Source organism: Oryctolagus cuniculus, chromosome 7 (assembly GCF_964237555.1).
Source record: "Oryctolagus cuniculus chromosome 7, mOryCun1.1, whole genome shotgun sequence".
NCBI lineage: Eukaryota > Metazoa > Chordata > Mammalia > Lagomorpha > Leporidae > Oryctolagus > Oryctolagus cuniculus.
Genome location: NC_091438.1, coordinates 75402338 through 75427731, shown reverse-complemented (window position 1 = coordinate 75427731; position 25394 = coordinate 75402338). Strand labels below are relative to the sequence as shown.

The 25394-nt window shown below is 39.5% G+C and overlaps 1 protein-coding gene across 5 annotated transcripts in view; it reads left to right on the top strand.

Moving 5' to 3' along the window:
* Nucleotides 1-25394, top strand: part of RWDD3 (RWD domain containing 3) — an 85404-nt gene that overhangs the window by 37565 nt on the left and 22445 nt on the right. For all 5 annotated transcript variants that reach the window (XR_011390142.1, XR_007923533.2, XR_007923532.2 and 2 more), the window contains one exon: nt 16854-17065. The gene's annotated coding sequence lies outside the window, so the exon portion shown is untranslated. The remainder of the gene's footprint in view (nt 1-16853; nt 17066-25394) is intronic.

Below are 25394 nucleotides of genomic sequence, written 5' to 3'. Positions count from 1 at the left end.
CCATTGTGACAAATGCCTGCTCTTAAAAACATTGCTGAGATATGGACCTTTTCTGAGTTGAACACATTTTGAATTATCTAGTAATGTTGGATTTTTTTTTAAAAGATTTATTTTATTTATTTGAAAGACAGAGTCACATATAGAGGTAGAGATAGAGAGAGAGAGGAGGGAGGTCTTCCATCCATTGGTTCACTCCCCAAATGGCTGCAATGGCCAGAGCTGAGTGGATCTGGAGCCAGGAGCCAAGAGCTTCTTCTGGGTCTCCCATGTGGGTGCAGGGGCCCAAGCACTTGGACCATCTTCCACTACTTTCCTAGGTCGTATAAGAGAGCTGGATTGGAAGAGGAGCAGCTGGGACTTGAACCAGCACCCATATGGGATGCCGGTACTGCAGGCTGGGACTTTAACCTGCTGCGCCACAGTGCCACCCCAATGTTGGATTTTTTTTAAAGTAAATGAGAAAAGTCATTTTTTACTTGTACATAGCTTGTTCAATGAGACGACAGCAGAATCTCCCATAAACAAGACATTTTAATATGTAGAATCATTTTCACATTTAAAGTAGTTTTTCAAATGTGTAATTTGGAGAGAGCTGTTTAGCCTAGCTTGCATCCTACTTTTGAGCGCCTGACTTCTATAGCCTACTGTAGCTCCTGACTCCAGCTTCCCACTAATGCAGACCCTGGGAGGCAGTGGTGATGGCTCAGATAATTGGGCTTCTGTCACCCAGGTGGGAGACCTGGATTGAGTTCCTTGCTTCTGTCTACGGTCTCCAGTGCCAGCTGTTGTAGGTATTTGGAGAGTGAACCAGTGGATGGAAGCTCTTTCTCTCTTGTTCTGCTTCTCAAATAAAGACATATAACTTAAAGAAACATTAAACTGTATTTCTTCCATTTCTCTCTCTCTCTCTCTCTCTCTCTCTCTCTCTCTCTCTCTTTCTTTCTTTCTTTTAAGATTTATTTATTTGAAAAGCAGAGCTACAGAGCGGCAGAGGCAGGGCAGAGAGAGAGAGAGAGAGAGAGAGAGGTCTTCCATGTGCTGGTTCACTCACCAAATGACCACAACGGCCGGAGCTGTGCCAATCCAAAGCCAGGAGCCAGGAGCTTCTTCTGGGTCTCCCACACAGGTACAGGGGCCCAAGGGCTTGAGGCATCTTCCACTGCATTCCCAGGCTATAGCAGAGAGCTGGATGGGAAGTGGAGCAGCTGGTACTGGAACCGGCACCCCTGTGGGATGCCAGCACTGCAGGCCATGCCTCTACCCGCTATACCACAGCATTGGCCCCATTTTAGAGTACACTTTTAAATTTTTCTGGCTTTAACTACTTTTGAGTAAAAAAAGACCTATCTTGAAAATGGTTTAATGTTGTCATCTGCGATTCATTCACTGTCAGTTGCTTTTTAATATTGAATAACTGTTAAGGACTTGAAAAATATATTGATAAATTGTTTTTCCTTCTTTCTTCCTTAACTCCAGAAAATTTTTTGAAAATAATAACTTTTTCTAATGTGGTTAGAATGAATTTATACTCTGAATGTTGTAATGAGGGATTCTAACATCCTAACAGTATGTTACAGCTGGTGAATATAAAGTGAAAATACATGTGCAGGAAACATGAGGTTCAAGTGGGATAACAGTAGGATGAAAGTCCAGCACACTCCACAACACATAGTATGTATTAGGCTATTATCTATTACTATAACAAAATACCTGAGGCTGTTTTTTTTCTTTAAAATAAATAAAAGATGTTTACTTAGCACATCTTTAAAAATAAAGTGTTCAGCCTGACTTCCCTGGATGACCTAATTAATTTTCTTTAGGCATCACTTCTTCAAGGCTGCTCACAACTCCCAACATGGCCTACATGGATGACCATGCACACAAAAACATGAATCCTTTGGGGACCCGCTGAAACCACATCCAAGCCTCAGCACAGTTGATTCCATCAATATTTGTGATATGAATATTGCACATAAGTAGTGTATTACTTCTAATCTTGGCAGTGAACTTTGTGTTACCACTGTATTAGGGTTTGACAGATTTATGTACCACTGTGCAATGAGTGAGACACTTTGAGACTGCACTGTGTTTTAAGACCTCGTATCTGTTTTGTAGGAACACTATTTCTTGGTCAAAATAAGTTATTGTATTTTATAAATTATGACAATATTCTGATGATTATAGCTTGATTTGTAACATGTGTCAAATATTCTGAGAAGCATAACTTCTTTGAAAAATACACACATATTCACAATAAACATCAGTTGTTTAGTGTTATCTACACTGGGAAGAAATTTATTAAAGAAAATCTATAAATAACTTTCAAAAATTTTAGTATTCTAATATTTATTTAGAAAAATAAGAACAAAATTAGAATTCTGGAGAATTATCTGTATGTTAGTTCACTTTTCAAAAATTATATATTTTAAACATTATTGTGTTTTTCTTGTTGCAAATCTTGACAACTTGGGCCATGTAAATTGGAGCATGAGTGTTTTCTAAAATTAGGTTTGGAATCACATGATTTAGATATAAACTACTAGATCCAGAATTCCCCTTTCTGTTGAATTTACTTTCTTTTTAATAATTCTTTTAGGGCTAAATGGTAGGAGCAGTGACTTAGAAGCCACTTGAGATGGCCACATTCCATATCAAAGTGCCTGAGTTCCATATCCTGTTCCACTCCCACTTCAGCTTCCTGCTAATGTGCATCCTGGGAGGCTGCTGGAAGTGGCCGGAATAATTGGGTCCCCGCCATCCACCAGGAAGATCCAAACAGAGTTAACTCTTGGTTTCAACCTGGCCCAGCCCTGGCTGTTGCAGGATTTTGGGGAATGAGCAGATAGAGTGCCTCTGTCTCTCTGCCTATCAAATAAAACAAACACAAATTGGTCACTATATACATACATATGTATATATATACATATATATATGTTTAAAAATTGTTATAAAAATAGATAAAGCTTTTTAGACAGACTGTTTTTTCCTTTAAAATATTTTAGGCTTAATCTTCCTAAGCCAAATATTATTTAGTTAATTCTATAATTTATAGTCATCCATAGACTTAAGAATTATAAACATTCTAATAGCATCCAGTGTTATTGTTTTTGGCCATATGAGTGCATGGGCTTTTATATCAATATTAGTGTTTTCTAAACTTCATTGTGTTCCTCCAGCAAAGAACTGTCTCTTTTTCTGAGAAGGAAAAAAAAAAACCTTGCTTATAAAATGAAGCCATTTTGCATATTAATTAGGAGGTCTTTGAACTCTAGGAATAAAATCCGTTAATGCTTTGGGTATGGAACAATTATGCATTCAAGGACTTTAATTTTATGCTAATAATGAGACAAGCTTTACATTTTTCTTTGTTTTGTTTGCATTTCCTAAAGATAATTTAATGCAAATAATCCATCCATATACTGGATAGAGCGTGTCGGATGGTTTCCCTATAGTTAAGATTGTATCAGCACTCCCATTATAAATCTCTATTACCCATGGTTTATAATTTAATTGAAAAAGCTCACTGCAGGCAGAAATTCAACACTTAAGGGTTTCAGGCTAAAAGCAATATTTCTCTTTTAAAAATTGCCTCCTCTATTTAATTTCATAGTTAATGGAAATATAAGAAGGATCATCCTGGAGCTGATTCTGTGCGAAACCAAACAGATCATTGTCTATAACTAAAATAATTTCTAAATAAAAATAGCTGATATCTTATCATTGGCCTCATACTACAGTGTTTAGCGGAGTAAGACAATAATGGAATCTGTATCGTTTATCTACATAAAACATACGCACTTACAAGAACAAGAAAACGCGGTAAGAGCACACTTCTGTAAAATGTGTAGTTGGCAATATTATCTGAGGCGTTAAATTTTTGTTGGATTTCAAAGTGCCCAGTTTACTATTTTCTGCAGATCTGAGCTAAAGCTGTGGAACCTGCTTTTGTCATACTGAGAGAGAAGAGGGCATAGGGTGGGCCGATACATGCTCTGAACTTCTTTGCTTTATCTGCCATGGAAATCTTCATCTTAAGTTTATGCTTCAGTTGCCTTGATGGGATTCAGGGGTTAATTAACAGGCACAGCACTTCTGCTTTGAGTGGATCAGTGTATAGACGCAAGGTGGTTTTGTCATCAGCTTTTGAACCTAAATCCTGTAGTATAGAAAGGTTAACCTGCCAGATAAAATGCAATCTCCAATGAAGACTTCACTGTAGTTTTATCAAGCCCAGTGAGACAAAAAAGAAAAAAAAAAAGTGAGTTAGTTGGAACAAGATGTATTTTATTTCCTTCAACTCATCAACCTTTTGCTATTTAATTTTTACTTGTAATATTGCATGTGAAGTATATGCCATATTTTCTTAACCCTAAGTAGTCATAGAAACTTGCTTGAAAATGGTCCAGCTCTATCTGGGAAGTATACCAAATTAGTTTTTGAAACTAAAGAAAATCACTGGGGGCAGGCATTGGCACAGTGGTTAAGCTGTACCGGGATGCCTCCATCCATCCTATATCAGAGTGCCTGAGTTCAAATTCTGACTCTGCTCTCTATTCCAGCTTCCTGTTAATGTGTACTGTGGGAGGCAGCAGGTGATGGCTCAAGTAATTGGGTTTCAGCCACCTGTGTGGGAGACCTGGATTGAGTTCTGGACTCCTGGGTTTGGCCTGGGGCTGTTGTAGGCACTTGGTGGGGTGAACCGTCTAGCTGCCTTTCTAATAAATAATAATAATAAAAATAAACAAGTAACTTAAAAACAACTTCTATAAAAACTTAAAAAAAGAAAGAAAACAATTCAGAACAATTATGCAAGCTCACATCTTTTACAATGCTTTGCCATTCACAGAAGACTTTAATACATATCCTGCGTATTATCAGTCAGATAGATAAAGTGGAGGACAAGAGATTAAGTAACTTGCTCAAGATCAAGCAGATAATATGTGGTAGTCAGTCCCTGACCTGTCTTCAGTCCAGTGTCCCTTCTCTGGGAGCCCAATAACTTCTTACTTCTTTGAGGGGAGCTCATATTTGTGAGAAGTAGAATCAAGTGACACCGTTTTTGTCCACCCCTGCAGCTATACCAAAGTGCTCAGACTGGAAACATTATAAATAATAGAAATGCATTTCTTCCAGTTCTGCGGCTGGGAAGTCCAAGGTCAAGGTGCCAGCAGGTTCAGAATCTGGTGAGAGCTCACTGTCTGCTTCCAAGATGGCACCTGCTGACCTGTGCTCCACTCCCCTCCAGAAGGGCTGACACCACATCCTCACTTCCATTTCTTAGGAGTATTAATCTCACTCACCAGCGCCAAGCCCTCATGACTTAGTCACTTCCCTGAAGGCCTCCTCTTCAGTCTTCCAAGTTGAACTTGCTCATTCTCGCGTGGATGTACTGTTGCTATGGCCACCAGAGACCTACCAGTTTCTGGTAGGTAATTTTTAGGCAGTGCGAGGTGCTTACAAGATAAGGCATTTTGGATTTACACCACAGGTCAGCCAACTTTTTCAGCAGAAGGGGGCCAGAGATGAAGTATTTTTGCCTCTGTGGTCCCTATGATCTGTCACCAGGATGCCACTGTTAACACCAAAGCAGCTGCAGGGGAGATGTAAACAAAGGAGTGTGACTGTTCTAATAAAATGTTATTCCTGGATACTGAAATTTGCATTTCATGTAACTTTTGTGTGTCTCAAAATATTCTTTTTAGTTGTTTCACAACTGAAAAAAGGAAAAGCCATTCTCAGCTCACAGCTGTGGCCAAATGCGAGGCAGGTGGGATGTGGCATGGGGGCTTTAGTTTGCAGATCCCTATCATCATCAGGCAGACGTGGGCTTAGGAAGCAGCTCTGTTGATTTTTGCTTTGTGTCCTTGAGTAAGTTACTTTTCTGAGTTTTGGTTGTTTCCGTAAAATGAGAATTACATGTACTTCATGAAGTATTTGTGAGGATTAAATTTTATAATATGTGTAAGACACACAATTCAGTAATTGTTAATAGTAGGTTCTTTGTAGATGGTGACTGTCAAGGCAACACATATTTTAAATCAATAATGATTACTTTGCCTAATAGCTCTTCCTCAGTTAGCATTGTTGACTTATTTTTTTCTCAAAATGGAAACTTTTTTCTTATTCATGATTAAAAGTAACATGTCTTCTTTAAAAAATAATATGAAAAACAAAGATAATACGATAAACCTACCAAGTTAATCCCTTAACACATTCATGATGTAGATACCATCATATCCCTTTGTGTTTTATATATAAGGAAGCGGAGATGTTAAATAACTTTCACCAGGTTATCATTTATACAGTCCTTTTACCTTTCTCTGGCACAGAAGAAAAAGTCTCCGATGGGGGAATTGTGCTTCCTGACTCCCTAACACGCGATTGTGGTGGGGCTCCAGCAAAATGCTCATAGCCTTGGGCTGCGGGCTGCTCCAGAAGCTGCACACTAGGCCCTGTTCCCTGCCCTGCCACGGGATTTGTCTGTGTTTGGCCATGTGATCCAGACTTGCCCACTCAGTGGCATTTGCTGGGATGATTTCCACTGAACCACAAGGGACACCCTTTTCTCTTGGGCCCTGAGGCTTGAAGAATTAAAGTTTAGTGCCCTGAGGCCCAGGATTGAATTTGTATGAGCTGCCGGCCCAAGCGATGGAAGTCAATGTGAGGAGGTGGCGCTGTAGACTCTGGGAAGGGATGGAAGGGAGAGAACTCGATGGGGATTGAGTCCCTGGAGCCGCACAGTTTTGAATCACACCTACCCTGGTTTCCCCTTGGGTTGGTGTGTGAGCCTTGACCAAAACTTTTCCCCTATGTCAGTTCTTTGTTTTCCCCCCTTTTTTTTTGGTCAAAAGAATATTGACAGAACAACTAGAATCAGGCTGAAAACCCAGATCTGGCTGACACTAGAGCATGGATCCTGCATTTCAATCCTTCCCAGGGATACTGTGTCTACTGGCTTGATGTTATTCTTTTATCTTTTTAATGAGCTATTGGATATCATGGTATACATGGTTACTTGGATTGGAGAGCTGTTGCCAGTGTGGATGTGCTCATTTCTATCACCGCAAGTTGGTGTCTTCTGTGGCCCACCTGGGCACCATGTATTCTCTTTCACCCCGCTTGTGCTGGGAGACTGGCCTGGAGGTAGAAGTCCCTCAGCTGCTGGATGAGGTAGGGCTGGCTCAATGGGAGGCACCAGGAGGGATGAGAGGGAATGGGGGGCGTTAATTTGAGGGATTGCTTCTCCAGGCTTTCCCTGTGAGGTTGCTGATGTGGTTGGCTGCCTCTTTTGCATGAAGGTCACAGTTGTAGTATTTCAGCCTCTTTTGTCATCATTTTGTCCCTGGGCTGGTGGCCTTGGGGACCATACGACCCCTCCTGGGTTCCTTCTACCCTGCCCACACCCTTAGGAGCAATTCTGTGTTAATTATTCTCCAAATGACCCAATTTGAGTATGCTCTTTTGTCTCCTGTCTGGGCTCTGAGTAATACTTGTGTGAGTGTCTTTTCCTCCCACATTTCATGTCAAGATACGCTATAAACTACATTTTCAATCATTTCAATTCTCATAAGGGGAAAATGGCATCTTGTTTTAATTTATATTTCTTTGATTATTATTGAGTTTGAACATCTGCTCATATGTTAATTGACTATTTGCATATTCTTGTTAATTGCTTGTTAATATTCTTTGCCCATTTTTCTTTTGGGTGCTTTCTCCATTTCTTTTTAAAGTTTCTCTTATGAGTGGAATATTTTCCCATTGTATTTTCCAACTGATTGTTGTTGGTGTGCATGAAAATTATCAATTTTGTATCTTACTCTATTCTTCTGAACTCTTATTAGGTTTAAGGAATTTTAGTTGATGTTCTTGGATTTTCTAATGTCAACTGAAAACAAAAAGAAAATACTGTCTATTCCTTTCTTATTTATGTCACATTTATTTTGTTTTATAGTGTTGATTGGCTAGATCCTCCGAACACTGTTGGAAAATAGGAGTGTTAATGGGTGTTGGGGCTCAGAAAATGATATCTCAAAGTGTAATACTTTGATATACTGATTCCTTTGAATAGTAAGCAATTGGGAAACCTTACGAGCTGCCCTAGAGGGGCTGGGATTGTGATATAGCGGGTTAAGTCTCTGATTGCGATGGATGCTGGCATCCCACATGAGCGTCAGTTCGAGTTCTGGCTGCTCCACTTCCCATCTAGCTCACTGCTAATGCATCTGGGAGACCAGCAGAGGATGGTCCAGGTGCTTGGGCCCCTGATGCCCATGTCGGGGACCTGGATGGAATTCCAGGCTCCTAGGTTTAGCCTGGCCCAGCCCTAGCCATTGTGGCTATGCTGGTAGTGAACTGGTGGATAGAAAAATCTCTCTCTTCTTTGTCTGTAACTTTGCCTTTCAAATAAATAAATATTTTTTAAATAAAGAGCCAAATTCTCTCTTTTTTTTTTTTTTTTTGACAGAGTGGACAGTGAGAGAGAGACAGAGAGAAAGGTCTTCCTTTGCCGTTGGTTCACCCTCCGATGGCCGCCGCGGCCGGCGCACCGCGCTGATCCGATGGCAGGAGCCAGGAGCCAGGTGCTTTTCCTGGTCTCCCATGGGGTGCAGGGCCCAAGCACCTGGGCCATCCTCCACTGCACTCCTTGGCCACAGCAGAGAGCTGGCCTGGAAGAGGGGCAACCGGGACAGAATCCAGCGCCCCGACCAGGACTAGAACCCGGTGTGCCGGCGCCGCTAGGCGGAGGATTAGCCTAGTGAGCCGCGGCGCCGGCCTAGCCAAATTCTCTTAAACCTTTCCCTTGTGTGCTCTGTACCTTCTGCCTCCTAGCCCAAGTGCAGGGAGGGGCTTTCTCTCTGTGAAGTTAACTCATTTGAATGAAGGACAATTTTGGAGTTAATCACTGGAGAAGAGACACTCGGAGACTTTTCAACGAGTTTTCTGAGGGCAGCCCTGGAGGATTATCTGAGAGGCTATGTCTGTGTTATAAGACAACCTTTGCTCCAAGTGCATTTCCGCCTCTCACCTTACCATCATTTTGTGCCATCTCCCTGGAGACCAGAAAAAATTTGTGTCAGGATATTGTCTGTGCTTTGCCCCATTTATCTCCCCTAAAAGTCACTTAGTCGCCCTCTAAATTCTCACATCCCCATTCCCCTCTCCCTTATCAAGAGGGATATTTAAGTTTCTTAATCTCTGTGGGTTATTGAGTGCTCACTCTCCTGTGATCCCCTCTGCAGGTGGAAAGTGTGCGTGTTCTTTATCCTGTTAGTTGACAGCCAGTGTAATCCAGCAGACTTGAACTTTCAGAGGGGGAGGGAAGAATTCCTTTGCCCCTACATGGGAATCCTTGGACAACAGGGGTGTTAGTGTGGATCCTTGTCTCAATCTCAAGTTTAACTCAGTTCTTCCCAGGGTCTATTCCATAGAATGCTACCCCTTGAGAAAACTTCAGGCTTGTGTGGGAAGCACTGCATTCCCCAAGAGTTCCCACGCACATGAACACATTAAAGGCCCTGAGAATTTTTTTTTTGACCTTGACTAAAATAGCTCTGGTATTGAATTCTATGGAGAACATTATTAGTCAATAATTTGAATAGGTCCTGGAAGATCAAAATATAAACACAATGTTTTACAATAATATAACTAAACTGTATGGTTTCACTCAAAAACTCTGAATTATTCTGAAGTGTATTTGTCTTGCCTCTTCTTAATGTTTATTGACATGAACATATAAGCCAGTATATTTTGTACTTAAGGGATCCTTTGGCTGAACTGCCATTTTGGTACATTTTGCCTTCAAAAGAAATAATTGAGACAAAAAAAACTAACTTCAATGGTAAGGGTTGGATACCATGTGGTTTTCACTTCCTTGTTTTATACACACAGACACATAGCCACACACACACACACACACACACACACACGCATGTCACAGGAAGTGACCGATTAAGGCTGGTGTCACAAGTGGTGAAGGAATTCACCAGAGCAGTGAGATAGAATGAGCAGAGCTAGATTTATTGAACACTGCAAGGGAGCAGCAGGCAGGCAACACAGCTAGAAGCTGGGTACTGCTACAACACAGACTGTAATCTGAAGTTATATACTTGTAGCCGTGGTCCCTTCATTAGGGTGTTTCTCCCAACATTCAACAGATTTTTCCCAGGTAAGTGATTTGTATTTCTGGGTGGAGCTGGAGAGCCTGCATTGCTCTTAGCTTGGGGACTTTTCCAGTGCCCCGGGGTAACCTGTCACAACACGCAATAAACACACAATAAAAACTAAAAACTCAAGTGAAACTCCATCAATCAATGAATCAGAAGTCACCACTTCTGATGTGTTCGTACTTCCTTCTTAAGCCCCATCACCCCTCTCTCTTTTCTTGCCATGATTGCTTTCTCCCTCCTTTCCTTTCTTCTAATGCATACATACTTATCTTTAGACAAACCTTTCTTCTTTGCTCTTTTCTCATCTCAATTATAAGTTAAACATTACTCTTATCATTGTTAATAAACATGGAGTTAATATAGGGAGTATCTATTACAAGGGAAGGGAAAGACAGGCATTTTTAAACTTACTGTAGCTGAACAATCCAGAGATGCTGTTATATATTCACAGGAAATTAAGCCCTACTACAGAACTGTGATGACAATCTTCATAGGACTGTGAGAAAGTGCTGAAGCCTTCATCAGAAAGCTCACAAATGGCTCATCTATACTTTCTTTCCTTTCCAATTAAATCTATTATTCCTAGAGCATTTAAGCATAATGAACTTTGATTCAATTTGACTTTCCATTTTCTTTAATTACTAGTATTGAAACAATTTTACTCTCTGTTATTCAGAACTGTGGCAATAACCTCCAAAGACCTTAAAGCAGCTCCAAAGTCCTCTTCATGAAGCTCACAAATCTCTCATCTACGTTTGCTTTCTCTTCCAATTAAATCTATGATTTCTAGTGTATTTAAGAATAATAAACTTTTATTCAATTTGACTTTAATTGCTAGTATGGAAATAGTTTTGCTTTCTACTATATTTCATTGTAGATTTTCAAGCTATGCTATAAAGCTGATAAGCTTTTATGTATACATATATATATCTAAAATATATATTATAAACCTAATCACTACTTATAACTTTTAGGATAGCACTCATGTTAAGTTAAAAAAACTGACATGTAAATAAACTCTTGGAAAGCAACTTTATATTGATTAATAAAAAGAAATACTTTAAGGTGGACTCTCCTATATCTACATAATTAGTGCAATTAGATCAAATCTTTGGCTATGAATCTAAATCATAAGTTAATACAGAATTATAGAAATTCGGTAGTAACAACTTAATTGTTATCCCATCATTTTAGTGATTTGTTCCTAATTTTATTTCTGAACTTGAAACTCCTATGATTACAAGATTAGATCCATGACTTTATGCTAAACAGAATGCTATACTGATTTTTTAAAAAAATTTGGGCGTGGTGGTGGACAAAAATGCCTTTTTCATTAAATTGATCTGTAAGAAACAAAAATCATTATTGCTAATGAATTCAGGGATTTTACTGGCTGGAACAAGTAGTCTGGTACAAAAACACATATTGCATTATGAACAATGCCATTGGTAGGTGTGTAATAGAAGAGATGCTAAGTATATTTTGAATATCACAAAGATTGTTTCTTGCCTGGAGCAGGCTCTTTGTTACACCCTTCATCTCATATGCTTATCTTATTCATGAGAAGCAGTGAGTCTCAATAAAATCGATGGATTGTGTTATGTTTAAAGACTCCTTACTGAACCAATATGTTCACAGATAAGATCAATAATATATGTGTAAACCTTTGAAATTTAGATTGGAGAGGAAGCTGCCTACTAAAACTCTGGTGCTGCATTTTCTACAACATATACCAGCCTTTTAATTTTATATTCTGGTCCCGTAGGACCAGAAGACAAACTGAAAACATCTGCGATTTTCGGGAATAAACCATGATGGTTTTATGCAAAAATTCTGACTGCACTTAAGGTTTATGCATTGTAAAAGCATTGTGTAACGGTTACTCATTTCATCTCTTTGTTAAGAGCCTTTGTCTAATGTTGAAATTTTGAATTAAAAGTTTTATGTTTACACCTACTCATATTTAGTTAGATCATTAGTTCAAGATGCAGACTAAGGAAGCATTATAGTTTTAATATGTATTTCATTCAATATTTTTATATAGAGTTTATATCTAATGCTCTATTTGCAAGGACATCAATTATCAAACCATCTTAGTGCTAAATTCCTTTTGAAGCTTTCAAGAGGTATTTTAATTAAGTTTTCAAAATTGCTTTTGGATCATACTCACAATTCTTTAGTGCTTTATTTCCATTTGCAAAATAGTAATTAAAATTAAATTTTAAAAGAAATAACCACAGTAGGTCATACTTTTATTAACTTGAGGTAGATAATGAACCTGTCCTATATAAAGACTGAGCTAAATCTACTGAGAGGCCGAGGATAGTGCATTTTAATTAAGGTAATCTTTATTTGCATCTAACAAACAGTATTGCTACTTAGAAATCTAAGACCTTAGTGATGCATAATAGTACATTACTTCAACAAATCTAATAGAGATTTAATACTTGTGTTTTAAGGAGCAATTTGTCATAAATTAAGGATATTTGCATAGTAAATTTCAAGGATGTTATTCTTTGTAGAGATTTCTATAATTAAGGAACACAATAAACATTAAAATTTTATAATTTTTGTAGGGCTAAGAATGCTTGCTTTGTTATTAAACTCAGTCCCATTTTCAGCTGCAACATAACCCTGTGGAAAAGTTCAGCTTTAATAAAGACATAATGAATGTACCATTGCTCAGATTTCTTTCCTCTTCAATCTGAGTGATGGTTTGTGGGTTTCAAGAATGTTTTAGCATGCAAAATGCAACTCTGAAGGCATTTATTCAGCAGGACTGAGAGTATTTAATCATTTAAAAATTAGGCCGAAGAGACTTACCCCAACCACACTGCTAAATAGTTATGAGCTGCATCATGTATAAATTAAGTGTTCCCTAATTGAGGGTATGGATAGAATCTTTCTGTAGTTAGCTAAGTGTTTATAGTATTAATATCTACTTTACTTAGTTAGAGTGAAGGAATTAAAGAGCCCACACTAATTAAGAATGACAACTTGACTCTCAAGTTTCCTTTTATTTTGATGGTTAACAAGATAATTTTTAGCATTTGCATTTTATTGATCCAGAGAGAATGCTTTTATGAAATATAGCTTAGGATGAGACTTAACATCCGAGTTCACTTGTGGCCATGTGGATTTTTGACTTGTAGTGAAGGCCTCTGTCATTTAGACAGCTGTGTCTGAGAGTGACTCAGGGTATGAGGGGACCCATTCCTTGGAGAGGGAATTTATATGTTATCTGAGATGGCTGTGTTGTGTTGTTCTCATTTCTTCTCCCATAAACTAATAAAATCCCTTCACTTTTCCAAGCAATAGGAAAGGATCTAGAGAGTCTTTGCCACCAGTATCTAGAGAGTTTGTTGGCTCCTCCAGCCTGGAGTACTGTTAAAAAAATTTCCTCTTAGTGGAGAATGCAAGTACTTGTTAAATGAATGTGATGTTTCCAAGCACTGATTCAGGTTCGATGGGTGTGACCATTGTATGCGGGTAATTTTTTACTTAGTACTATATCAGCTCTAATAATCATTCTTCAATACGTAGGGACAGGCTCTCGGTCCAGCAGTTAGGATGCTTATTGGGATGCCTGGATTCTATATCAGAGTGCCTCAGTTTGAAGCCTGACTTTGCTTCCAATCTAGTTTCCTGTGAATGTGCCTGGGAGGCATCAGGTGATGGCCCAAGTATTTGGGTCCATGCCAACCATGTAGAAGCTTTGCGTTGAGTTGTACGCTCTGTATTTGGTTATTGTGGGCATTTGGAGAATGGAAGATGGAAGATCTCCTCCTCCCCCAATGAAAGTGAAAATAGATTTACCAAAATTAAAAAAAAATTAGATACTTGGTTTTATCACGTATTGGAGCCAGTTAGAAAGTGTTGTTGACAGGTTTCTTTGCTATCAACATGTTTTTAATTTTCTTATTTTGTGATCGGCTGAAAGTGTTTAACTAACAGTTATAATGTATTAAAACCATTTGTAGCGGCTGGCGCTGTGGCTTACTAGGCTAATCCTCCACCTTGCGGCGCCGGCACACCGGGTTCTAGTCCCGGTCATGGAGCCGGATTCTGTCCCGGTTGCCCCTCTTCCAGGCCAGCTCTCTGCTGTGGCCAAGGAGTGCAGTGGAGGATGGCCCAAGTATTTGGGCCCTGCACCCCATGGGAGACCAGGATAAGTACCTGGCTCCTGCCATCGGATTAGCGCAGTGTGCCAGCCGCAGCGCACCGGCCACGGCCATTGGAGGGTGAACCAACAGCAAAAGGAAGACCTTTCTCTCTGTCTCTCTCTCTATGTCTCACTGTCCACTCTGCCTGTCCAAAAAAAAAAAAAAAAATTTGTAGCTAAGAGATAATGATAATATAAAATATTCGAATTTTTTCTTTCATTAGAAGGGCAAGTTGAGGTTATAGGTATAATAAGCACCTGATGAGTCAACTGTGGGTTCAAATCTCAATACTGTAATTACTGGCTGGTGATCTTGGGCCCCAATTTCTACACTGATGCATTGAAATAATATAGCAAGGTTAAGTATTGGTTCCCTGTTCCCTCAACTTCGAAAGAACATATTAATTTGGAAGTTCCAGGGATTTCATGAACAAAATTTATGACACCTTTTCCTTCCCTGTCCTATTTTTACTGACCATGTGCCCAATCCCACTGCTCACTAGTATTATTTACTTAATTAAAAAATAAAAATTTGAGGCCGGTCTTGTGGTGCAGTGGGTTAACGCCCTGGCCTGAAGCACCAGCATCCTATATGGGCGCTGGTTCTACTCCTGGCTGCTCCTCTTCTGATCCAGCTCTCTGCTATGGCCTGGGAAAGCAGTAGAAGATGGCCCAAGTGCTTGGGCCCATGCACCCACGCAGAAGACCTGGAGGAGGCTCCTGGCTCCTGGCTTTGGGTCAACACAGCTCCAGGCATTGTGGCCATCTGGGGAGTGAACCAGCAGATGGATGACCTCTCTCTCTGTAACTCTGTCTTTCAAATAAATAAAATAAATCTTTAAAAAAAATTTGAAAGAGGGGGAAGATATATATATATATATAGAGAGAGAGAGAGAGAGAGAGAGATCTCATTTGTTAGTTCACTACTCAAATGCGTGCAATCTCTGGGGCTTGACCAGGCTGAAGTCAGTGTGGGTTAACTCAATCCAGGTTTCCTATGTGGGTGGCAGGAACACACCTGTTTGAGCCCTCACCACTGCCTAGTATGGTCTACATTAGCAGGGAGCTGGAACTGGGAGCAGAACTGGGACTCGAACCCCAGCACTCTGACATGGGATGCAGGTGTTTCAAATGGCATCTTAACCACCATGCCAAATATCTGCCTATTTCACTATTATGTATGCCCACAAAGTTCTGGGGGTAAAACACCGAACAGTTAAAAAAAACTGTAGCAGAAAAAGATCAACTTGTGTGGGTTATGAATTCCCTGGGAAAGAATCCAGTGTTCCTTTGTGGAGTGAGGCAGCCCTGAGTGCTGTTGGGACTTAGTGAGGAATTGCCAAATGGTCCTTGTGTCGAAGGTTTTGCAAACTCATGTCTTAGAGTAGGACCACTGTCGTTCTATGTTGTTTAGCTGCAGGGGTTCAGACGCTCAACAAAACCTGCTAATTAAAAACTATTCCACTAAGATACTGAATTGTGGTGACTGAATCTGCCTTCCATTACAGTCACAAGAGCTAAAAAGTGTTGTCTAATATTTAAACACTTAGCACTTCCTATGTGTTGAGCACTGAGTAGTTCATCTTGGTTAACTCATTTAATTATCACTACAGCCAGCCCCATTAATTATTGCTGCCACACCCACTTTACTTATGAGGACTCTGAGGCACAAAGAAAATAAGAAAATTGTCATACATGGAAGGTTTAGAATTGGCAAACCAATTTGGGCAATCTGATTCCAAGCCCAAGCCACTGACTACTTTGCTATTCTGCCACTTATACTGTGTAGGCTGTCTAAAGAGAACTGGCCCAAAGATCCATAAGGGCCCCAGATTGTTGTTTCGGTATTTACTTTTTCCACCTGAGGAGCTCTTGGAGAGGTACCTTGAGAAAGGACCTGAGGACGAGCGGCAGAGGAGAGAGCAGTCACGTCACAGGGGGCTTTGGAGTTGGCCGGATGGGACATTTGGATGGGACATTGAGTGTTGACTCAACAACTGCCTTGTGTGACCTCAGGCGAGTTGCTGAAGCTCTCAGTGAGGTGGCAATGCTAATGCCTACATCATGTGCATCAAGGGTTGTTGTTTCATGTCACCTAACAGCAGATAGCCGTAAGTAAGAGCTTTCTACGCTGTAGCAATTACTATAATTTGTCCACTTATTTCACCTTAGAGCAGGAAGGAGTCTCAATAGCACTCTTTTGGCCAGAGCACTACCATTCAAATGTTAAGGTTTGTTTCATTTTTGATAATCATTCTTGCCTATAATGTCCCTTGTTTCTATGATATGAGTTTTATAGTTGTGTTTTCAAGTGAATGTAGCTTTCTTTTCTGGTGTATACAATTTCCCTCATGATAGAATAGAAAACATCTACTTGAAATCCGAGGCTCAGTGCATCAGTCCAAAATATTTTTATGAGACACTCTTTTGCAGTTAATCTCTATGATAACTCTTCCTGGGAATTAGGAGGATTAAGTGGGTTTGGAAGGACAGTGCTAACATAATGTATTTTCATTTGGAAACAGCATAAGGAGCTCCTGTTTTCTGCTATGAATATTTGTGGATCATCTACTACGTGGGAGGACCTATGCCTTGGTAGAGTGGACGCAATTTCTTTCAAGTGACCACTGAACAATTAATGGAGGTGTCTGCAATGCTGTGTTAAGATGAATGATGAACCCAAGCTGCTGGGAAAGAGTGCTGGACGTTGGGAGAGGTGGCGACAAAATCGGACTAGGTATTTGCTGCTTTGAGTTACCAAAATCCCAACTTGAGTCTTGCTCTATTAGAATCTCATTGTATTTATAAAGTTCTTTAAAGATGTCAAGTATTTTGGACTTCAATATATACAGATTTATGTATATATATATATATAAATATATACACTACATATTTAATACAATACTACATTGTTCATGTATTATGTTATTTTTGGTATATTTCACTTCATCTATAATATCATTTTATATATCTTGGTGTCTACAGTGTATAGCAGCTAATTTTTACAGAGAGGTTTTTCATTACTTTCAGGTATATAACAAAGAGACAGTCCCTGTTCAGGAGTTTTGAGTTTATAATGGACAGTACTAAGACAAAAACACCCTATAAATATCAAACAGGTACACAATTTGAATAAATCACTTTTGTTTCCAGAAATGTCAATCTACCTTAATGAGTGCAAGTAATTTTCACAAATCTTTCTGCAAAAACAAGAACTAATGATTCAATCCTAATGAGGAAAGAGTAAAGATGGCGCAAAATCATTCAGTCTTTTATATTTGTCTTTACCATACCTATTATTATACTCTTTATGATTGCTACTCTAAAATGTAACCTTTTAAAAATAAATTCATTGCACAGTTGATTGTAGCATTCTGATATGCCAAATAATAGTATTCTGAATGGGTTTGGATGCCTTTGGGAATTCCCAGTGGGTCTATCTGAATTCCCTGAAGAGAAAGGAAAAAATGGAAGTCATAGCTTCTCCCTTCTGTTTTTGTTCATAGAAGAATAGACCTGTTTGTCTGGAGCAAGCACATTTGAGGTGAGAGATGGGAAAATGGTAGGATGAGGTAGCAAGTCCTCCACTGTTAGGCACTCTCACAGGGAGTGAGTCCCCCAGCCAGTGTGCCTGTCCCTGAGCTGTCCCAGCATATGAGGAAAATTTGCCAGATGAAAACAGTGACAGCATTCTATTAGCAATGAACTATGGGAAGAATTTCTTCAATGTCTTCACCTCAGTCAGTATGTGTTAGTGTAAGTTACCAACCAAACATCAGAACCACTGCATTTTAGCCTTTTAGTTTTCACTGTGTAGCCAGGGACAGTGAAGAAATAAATTCTTGTGGCAGTCCTTTTGCAAAAAAAAAACGGAGATAAGGATTGGACATAATTTTTCCTGTTTTTAATTTAATAGCAGGTTTATGGTTTTATGCAAAGCCATTCACATTACATTTGACCCTCTGGAAGCTGTTTTTTTTTTTTTTTTTTGCCCCTGTGGATATAATTTTGAGTCTTTAATAATCTGTTGTTAAATCCAGTCTGAGTTTGATTAATGAATTGTGATGAACCAGTGTATTAATTTGCAGGTTGGGTCTAATGTCCTAAAAGGCTGCTTTGTTGCAGAAGGCATTAGTGCTAACCTCTTCCGGAGACACCATGGGAGGGCAGTGTGCCCCTAGTAATGGAGCAGCTGCAGGTCTGAGGCGTCGCAGGGATGGAGCTGTACCACAGAGCTATGTTATTCAAAGAGAAAGTCCTGACTGGGCTGAACACCCTAGGACAGTGGGGAGGGGCCTATGCAGTCAGGTAGAAAACAGAATCTTCCCTTGGATTAGCCTGTAAGTAAAATTCAAAGGCTTGTGGAATGATGAATGTAGGCAACATAGCACAGTTTCATTAGCCATGACTGTGACTTTGTCATCACTAGAAATCACAGATATTGTCATCACAACCTATAGGAGAGGACTTCAAAATGTTTGTGGAACACAGATTTGGAAATAAGTTCATTTTATTGCCAACGCTTTTGAAATCCACACATAATTTCACAATATGTATTTTCTGTGAAATTTCATGGTACATTCACATTGTTTTAAGCACCCTAATGTCTTGTGTATGATCATCACTACTTCAAAATTATAGTAGTTATTAGAACTGCTTGACTTATTACTTAATGTAATAAAGACGTACATGTGTTACTATATCACTAATTTAGAAAACAATAATCTCATTCCAATATAATTGGTTTCATTTATATTCTTATTTTTTGTTGTTTTAGTAATTCTTCACACCTATGGGGTGCAGTGTGATGCTTTGATTAGAAGGATATATTGTGTAACCTACTTATCACAAACATAATATCATAAATGTATTTAGTATATCCATCATCTCAAATGTAATCTTCTTTTAGACAATTAAAAGCATGATTCCGAGGTGGGAGTTTGGCCTTGCCTGAATCACATATTGTGCTACCTGGGTTTGACACCTGCCTTTGGCTTCCTACCCCAGCTTCCTGCTAATGCAGACCTGAGTGATACAGTGATGGCTCAGATTACTGGATTCTCACCACCCATGTGGCACATCTGGGTTGAGTTTACAGCTCCCAGTTTTGGCTGAACAACCCTGGTTGTTGTGGGCTTTTGGGGGAATGAACAGCAGATGGAGTGCTCATTCCTCTTTTTCTTTCTAACCCTCTGCCTCTCAAATAAATAAATTAATTAAAAGAATAAGGGTAGGTGTTTTGCTTAGTGGTTAAAATGTCATTTGGGATGCTTGCACCGCTTATTGAAGTGTGTGGATTCAAGTCTTGGCTCCACTCGCAATTTCAGCTTCCTGCTAATGTACACACAGGGAGGCGGTGTTGGGTCCGTGCCACCCACATGGGAGACCCAGACTGAGTTCCATGTTCCTGGTTTTTGCTTAACACCAGCTATTGTGGGCATTTGAGGAGTGAAAAAGCAATTGGGATCTCTCTCTCTCCCCCTTTCTCTCTCTGTGCCTCTGCCTTTCAAATAAAATAAAATAGAAAAAATTTAATATCTGGTATCCACATTCTAAAGAGTTTATTGCATTGTAAAAGGTATTTATAAGGCATTGGAAATGTTTATAGGGACTGATATTAACGAGTTTATTGTACAGCAGCTCAGTTTATCAAGGCACAGTAGACTCTTATAATTGATCTTTTCAAAGCATTATTGTAATTAAACAAAGAGAACTGGAATTCTCCAAAGGCAAATATAGCTGCAGAGAGATAGAAAAATTAGATTAAGGAAAATATTAGTGTGTATGTGTGGGAGTGAGTGGAAGCGGTTGTGTCTCTGTGTGTAAAAGACCCCACCTGGTGAGAGCATTTGAGCGTAAGTTGCTTTAGAGATTATTTTTCAATTTAATTTAACAAGTATTGAAACTGAAGCACAAAGAGGTTAAATGACCAGTGACCTCTTAATTGCTAAATCCAATAAACCCTTCTAAGACCTTATCTTATTTGACCACACAGTTGCATTTTACGTTGTTTACCTTCTTTCCCTCAAAGCCTGGGAATATGCTGTTTCTGCCATACAGAATGCCCTCTTCTGCGCCTTCCCATCCCTGTTGCCTCTCTCTCTGGGGAGAACACATCTTTTAAGCACTCCCAATCTCCACTCTTCAAGTAGAGCTTTGCTCCTCAATTTTTTTCATTATTGCTTTCTAAGAAAGCCTTTTAAGGCATATCTCCCCTTTTCATTTCCTTATTTCTTCCCTTCTCCAATCTATATTTTATCTGGCAATCATAAGAACACATGATGTGCTTTATTATGTTCATAGAACCTAGCACAGTCCCAGTAACCTAGGAGGGACTCCATGATATTTATGAAATATATGAACTTATTCTAGATAATGGTGATATAGTAGAACAAAATAAAAATCTTCGCTTTCTTGAGGATTACAGTCTAGTGGGTGAATATAGATATAAATAAATACGATATATAGTATTTTATATTGCTAAGAAGTGAATATAAAATATCTAATAAGGAACTGATTTTCTTTCCCACCAAACTTGCTCTGGGATCAGTCTTCACTGTCTCAGCTAATGGCAATTCTGTTTTTCCAGTTGCTTGGATAAAAACCCTGGAAGTTCTTCTTCTTCTTTCTCTTACATCCCTCATCCAATCTGTTAGGAAGTATTATGCAGTATATCATGGCATCTTCTGACACCTGCTTGGTTCAGGCTGCCACATTTCTCACCTGTGTGGCTGTGGTTCTACTTGAGATGCTGTCCCTTCTTCTGCCTTGTGTCTCTGCATCCCATTTCCAACACAGCAGGCACAAGTTTCAAGTGTTAAGTCAGATCACTGCATTCTCCTGTTCAAAACATTCCAAACTCCTTCATTTTTCTCAGTCTCAAAGTGAAGATGGTTCTCATGGTTCTTTGTAATCTTGTGCCAATCCCACCCCTTACTACCGCTTTGACCTCAACTCCAACAACTTTTTCTCTCAGTGGTGACCAACTAACCATCTTGGCTTACCCTGTATATTCCTGGTTTTAGCTCTGAAAGTCATCTTTCCCAGGGAACTCTTGAGTCCTTGGAAAACTTGGACAGCTGCTCACCCTACATCACCCCAGCTGCCCCTGACATTTTACAGTTCCTCAGCCATGTCAGGTACTCTCCTACCATGAGCTTTTGCTTGTTTTCCTTGTTCTGGATGTTTCTCCTCCCATATCTACATGGCTAATACTCTTACCACCTTCAGAGTACTGCTCAGATGTCATTCTCACTAAAGCTTGCCTGAGCACCCTGTTTATAAAGTGAGTCCATTCTTACCCCCTTCTCAAGTTTATTTCCATAGTATTTATCTGTTTCTCACACATCGTATCATTCATGCATTTATGCTTATTGTATGTTTTCCTCTACTAAAATTTATACCCCGTGAATGTAGGAATCTTTGCCTAGTTTGTTTGCTATTTTACCCTGAGCACCTAGCGCAGTCCCTGGCTGACTCTTGATAAATATTTGGTAAATGAACTGAAGAGGGATTGGAGATTGCTGTGAGTGGAGGAATTTGCAATGCCAGACAATAGGGAAGAAGGTGACATTTGAGAGATCTACTATGTGAATCTAGGGGAAGAAACATTCAGGCAGAACAAATGGTGAATGCTAATGTTGTGAGGGCAGGAATGTGCTTGGCATGTTCAGGGAGGAGCAAGGAGGTAGTAAGGTTGGAGCAGAGTGAGCAAGACATGGGGCAGTAGGAGATGAAGTAGGAGAGGGGATGATGGTCTAGATTATGTAGAGACAGAAGTCATGACAATCACTTGGCTTGCCTCACGAGTGAAATGAAAAGCCAACTGGACTATCTTGCGGAGGTTGGTAACATGCTTTGATTTCGATTCAACAGTTCACCCAGGTGACTATATGGACAGCAGGCTACAGGGAGCGAAGGCAGAAGCAGGGAGGCCAGTCTGAAGCTTTGACATGAAGCCATGCTGTCGACCTAAAGCAAGTTGACAGCTGGTAGTAAGAAATGGCGGATGCTGGAGATATTTTGAATTAAAGCTGATAGGAGACGTGGATGATCTGGATGTGGGAAGTGACAAAATGAGAGGTCAGGAATAATTTCTAGTGTTTTTTTTTAATAAATTTTTCTTCAAGTATAACAAGCAAACAAAAAATGACCAAATTATGAATGTATAGTTTGGTCAAATTTTCCAAAAACTAACACATTCATGTAATTGCCTCCTGCCACAAGAGACAGAGTATCTCTGTACCCAAGAGGCCCCCACTTAGGCTGTCTCTTGGTTGTTAACCTTCTTTCCCAGGGTAACCGCCGTCACTGGGTTTTCTCTAAGCAGAGTGACCCGTATTCATAAGTCACTGAAATGTCATGTTTTCATTATCATTCCGTTCAAAATAGTATATGATTTACAAGGTTTTTCTTTTTTTACCAATCTCCTAATGTTTGGGGATATTTTACTAATTATTTGGTTGTTGATTTCTCTGATTTGGTTCAGAGAATATATTAAAGGTTTCAATGCTTTGAAATTTGTTGGGTTTGGGGGCTTGTTTTATGGCTGGGCATATGGTCAGGTTGGTAAATGTTCTATGTTCTTTTAATAGATGCAGATTTTTAGGTATTACTGATGTCAAGGTTAGAAATAATATCACTTAGACTGATTGTTTAACAAAGAATTGAGGAAAGTATGAAATTATCTCTATCCTTTTATTGTGGAATTATCTCTTTATACTTTTAGTTTTATCTATTTCTGCTTTAAAGTTTTGAGAGAATAAAAATTTGAAATTCTCATATCTGGTAGATTAATTTCTTTATTTTTTTTTTGACAGGCAGAGTTAGACAGTGAGAGAGAGAGAGACAGAGAGAAAGATCTTCCTTTTCCTGTTGGTTCACCCCCCCAAGTGGCCGCTACGGCTGGCGCGTTGTGGCTGGTGCTGCACCGATCCAAAGCCAGGAGCCAGGTGCTTCTCCTGGTCTCCCATGTGGGTGCAGGGCCCAAGCACCTGGGCCATCCTTCAATGCACTCTCGGGCCACAGCAGAGAGCTGGCCTGGAAGAGGGGCAACCGGGACAGAATCCGGCACCCTGACCGGGACTAGAACCCGGGGTGCCAGCGCCGCAGGCGGAGGATTAGCCTAGTGAGCTGCATTTCCAGCCTGGTAGATTAATTTCTAAGCATCATTATGAAATGTTTCTTATTGTGTTTCTTAAAGGCTTTTATTTAAGATTTATTTATTTATTTGAAAGGCAGAGTTACAGAGATATGGAGGAAGAGAGAGAGAGAGAGGTCTTCCATTTGCTGGTTCATTCCCCAGGTGGCCTCAATGGCCAGAGCTGTGCCGATCCAAAGCCAGGAACCAGGAGTTTCTTTGGGTCTCCCAAGTGGATGCAGGGTCCCAAGCACTTGGGACATCTTCTATTGCTTTCTCAGATCATAGCAGAAAGCTGAATCAGAAGTGGAGCAACCAAAACTTGAACTGGTGCCCATATGGGATGCTTGCACTGCAGGTGGAGAATTAACCTACTGTGCCACTGCATTGGACCCTGTTAATGGTTTTTACATATCTGTTCTTCCATTCTTTTTACTGTCAACCTCTCTGAGTCCTTGTATTTATAATGTACTTATTTAGGCAACATATAGTTTAATTATTATTTTTAAATCTAATTAGACAAACTGCCTTTCAGTTGAAGCATGTAACCCATTTACATTTAATGTAATTACTGATACATTTGGAATTATGTATATTAACATTTATTTTTAATTTGTTTGAGAGACAAATAGAAAGACAGAGCTCTCATATGCTTATTGAGTCCTCAAAAGACCACAACTGTAGAGGGGGCTAAAGCCAAGAGTTGTGAACTCTATCCAGGGTTTCTATGTTGGTAGCATGAACCCAACTACTTGACCCATCACTACTGTCTCCCAGTGTCTGATTAGTAGAAATCTGGAATCAGGAGCTGAAAGCCAGGAAATGAATCCCAGCTACTCTATTGTGAGACATGGATATCCTAACTGGAGGTTTAACCTCTACACCAAATGTTTGCTTCTGGCATTATATTCACTAGATATAATAATATGCCTCCATTACTTAACAGACTATAATATCAATTAGTAGCATTGTCAGACAATGTTAGTATTTAAGGACACATTCATTTCATTTATCTCCTTTGTTTGAGTTATTGCTTTCACACATTCTAATTATACATGTATTTAAATGTTTTGTAGTCAGTCACTCATATTGATATTCATATTTACCTTTTTATCATTTTTAATGTCTCTTCTTATATCTGGGATCATTTGCCTCTTGACTAAAGAAATCTTTTCAGGATTTCTTCAAGTATAAGTCTGCTGATTAAAAAAAAAAGTATTTTTTCGGTGCTGTCAAATTGGAAGAATGTTTTCACTGCGTGTACACTACAAAGTTGTCAAATGATTTTTTCAGCACTTTGTGATGCCATCCTATTTTCTTCTGGCCTGGTTTCTGTTGGGAACTTAGTTGTCCTTGCTGTAGCTCCTTTGAAGGACAGACATTTCTTTATCTGGCTGCTCTTAGCGTGTAGTCTTTGTCTTTGTCACGTGGCAATTTCACTATGACATGACCAGCCATGTTCAAGGTTAGATATCTTTCATTTGTTTTGGGAAATTCTCATATATCTCTCTTCAAATGTTGCTTTTGCCCCCATTTCCATTCTACCTCACTTCTGCAGCTTCAGACACACTTACATTAGGGTTTTGTTATCTCCTATTGTCTCTTGCTCTCTTTTTAACGTTTTATTTTCATATCTTCTTTTTGTGCTTTGGATATTTTTAAAGGTTTATTTTTATTTATTTGCAAGAGTTATAAAGAAAGGGAGATAGAGAGAGAGAAAGAGAGACACAGAGAGAGAGAGAGAGATTGAGAAATAGGTCTTCCATTGTCTGGTTCACTCCCCAAACGGTTGCAATGGATTGAGCTGAGCTGATCCAAAGCCATGATCCAGGAGGTTCCTCTGGGTCTCCCATGTGCGCGTAGAGGCCCAAGAACTTGGGCTATCTCCCACTACTTTCCCAGGTGCATTAACAGGGAGCTGAGTCAG